Source organism: Saimiri boliviensis, chromosome 1, assembly GCF_048565385.1.
Source record: "Saimiri boliviensis isolate mSaiBol1 chromosome 1, mSaiBol1.pri, whole genome shotgun sequence".
In the NCBI taxonomy this organism is placed as follows: Eukaryota; Metazoa; Chordata; class Mammalia; order Primates; family Cebidae; genus Saimiri; species Saimiri boliviensis.
The window spans coordinates 72,607,488-72,610,055 of record NC_133449.1 but is presented as its reverse complement, the minus strand read 5'-3'; positions in this window follow the sequence as shown (position 1 = coordinate 72,610,055).

Here is a 2,568-nt window from a genome sequence, read left to right as displayed (position 1 = left end):
GCTTGACTCACAGCTGCCCACCCTGCAGAGGAACAGGGCTTGCCAAGAATATCCACATTGATTTATGGAGAAAAAAATCAGGAAACCATTCACCCCAGATAGCTTGGATTTGTGACAATATCAGTGTAAACTATTTCCATTTAGACAAAGAATTCCGAGTCTGTGGTGCTCCATCTTTTCCCGCCTTCGCCCCATCTAGCATTTCCAGCAACATTCAGGCCAGTGATTTTCAAACTTTGGAGTACCTGAAACTTTTTTGAGCTAATGACCATGCTCATTAGTACCTGGCCCCACTTGCAGAAATTGAAGTGACATTCTTAGGAAGGGGTCTTTTGCACTTAGAAAAACATGAATCAGAAATCAGGGAAATTTTGTAAGAATTAAGCTACAGGGCCGGGCACGGTGGCTCAAGCCTGTAATCCCAGCACTTTGGGAGTCCAAGGCGGGTGGATCACGAGGTCAAGACGTCAACATGGGGAAACCCCGTCTCTACTAAAAATACAAAAAATTAGCTGGGCATGGTGGCGCGTGCCTGTAATCCCAGCTACTCAGGAGGCTGACGCAGGAGAATTGCCTGAACCCAGGAGGCGGAGGTTGCGGTGAGCCGAGATCGTGCCATTGCACTCCAGCCTGGGTAACAAGAGTGAAACTCTTGTCTCAAAAAAAAAAAAAAAAAAAAAAAAAAAAAAAAAAATTAAGCTACAGACTAAATGATATTAATAAAAATCTTGGTATGTTTGTCCAAAAGGTTTCACTTAATTGAGAGTTTCCTAAGAGAATGAAGGCAGAGACTTTCCAGCCTGGGGACTCTTGGGACTCTTCGGGCTTACTCTACAAGGTCCAGCTGTGTCCCTTGAGAAAACTGGCTTTCTTCATTCTTGTGCCTAATTTTGCTCACAAAGGAACATGCTAACAGTCTCATCTGCTTCCAAAGGGCTTTATTTCAAACCCCTTTTGGAAAAGGAGTGCATTTTTCTGCCTTGGTTAATGCCATTTGGAGAACAAGAATGCATCTCAAACATGTTTATTGAGCTTTTAAAGTTCCTTGACTTTCTGCAGGCAGAGGCATGGTCTTCAGACCCTATGTTAATTAAGAAAGCTATATAGGAGGGCCGGGCGCGGTGGCTCAAGCCTGTAATCCCAGCACTTTGGGAGGCCGAGGCGGGTGGATCACGAGGTCAAGAGATCGAGACCATCCCGGTCAACATAGTGAAACCCCGTCTCTACTAAAAATACAAAAAATTAGCTGGGCATGGTGGCACATGCCTGTAATCCCAGCTACTCAGGAGGCTGAGGCAGGAGAATTGCCTGAACCCAGGAGGCGGAGGTTGCGATGAGCCGAGATCGTGCCATTGCACTCCAGCCTGGGTAACAAGAGCGAAACTCCGTCTCAAAAAAAAAAGAAAGCTATATAGGAAGCAATGACGGCAATGAGGACACGAGAAAGCTGTGATGGTCACCATTTATGAGTGTCTGTGAAGTGCCAGGCACTGTACCTTAAGCATTTGCCAGCATTCTCGCTTAATGCCAAGTAGGAATTATTATTGCCACTTTATAGATGAGGAGACTGAGACTTAAGAGGCAAAATAACAAGAACAAGGACTCAGAGCTAAGAAGTTATAGAGCCAGAATGGTGCTCAAGCATCTTCCTGGCTATACAACCCTTGCTTCACCAACACCCGTTGATGGCTCTTTGTGGTGGTCATCAAGCCCTGCCCTACTTCAAAGCCTTGATAGTTTAGGAGCCTGTCTTGACCCTACCCCTCATCACAGGCCTTGGGAAAAGCACTTGTCTTTTGTGTGCCTTAATTTAACTCAGGGAGTCAAGTGCCCCAAGCCTGGAGTAGTTGGCGTCCCAAGTGCCATTTGAAAAGTGCTTTGATATGAAGTGCCCACAAGGGCTTGCTCTTCTGTTTATAACAAACCATTTCCATGAAGAAAATTAAGTGCAAGCTCTGGGAGTGTGAATGGCGTGTTGGCCACAGGCATTTGGATCCAGAGGAGCTTGTCGCTGTTTTAGGATTTATCAGTTGAGCCCTTTTTCCCCTTGGTAGGCTTAGTTTTTGACCAGCAGGTGTACACTCTGGTCCCAGGCCCTGGATTTGCCTCAGAGCTTGACAAATGAGTCAGTGGAGTTTGTAAACTCCACTGGCAAGAAATGGAAAGAACGACAGTTACTAAGGCTAGCAGTGGTCCCTGGAATCCAAATGGCCCTTGAGAAGAATACTTGGGGAGGGGAAGCATTTGAATCACTTAAATCTCCTAAGAACTTGCCCTGTGTTTTGGGAACACTCTTGAGAATGGTGACTACATGAGCTAGCTCTCAGAGCAGCTGTCTTCAGAGGGGACAATCTAATAGGAGGCCGACTGCAAAGGCTAAAACATGCAAGTTACCACCTGGGAGACGGTAACAACGCTTCCATGCAGAACAGCTGTGTGTTACTTTAAAAGCAGCTAATTTCGCTATCTGAATTCAAGGATGTTTCCCAGATCTCCATGCTGTGAATAGCAGTGTTGTTTGAGATGGCCATTATTGCTTACATCCTCCTCAAGCCAGAAGCAGAGGAA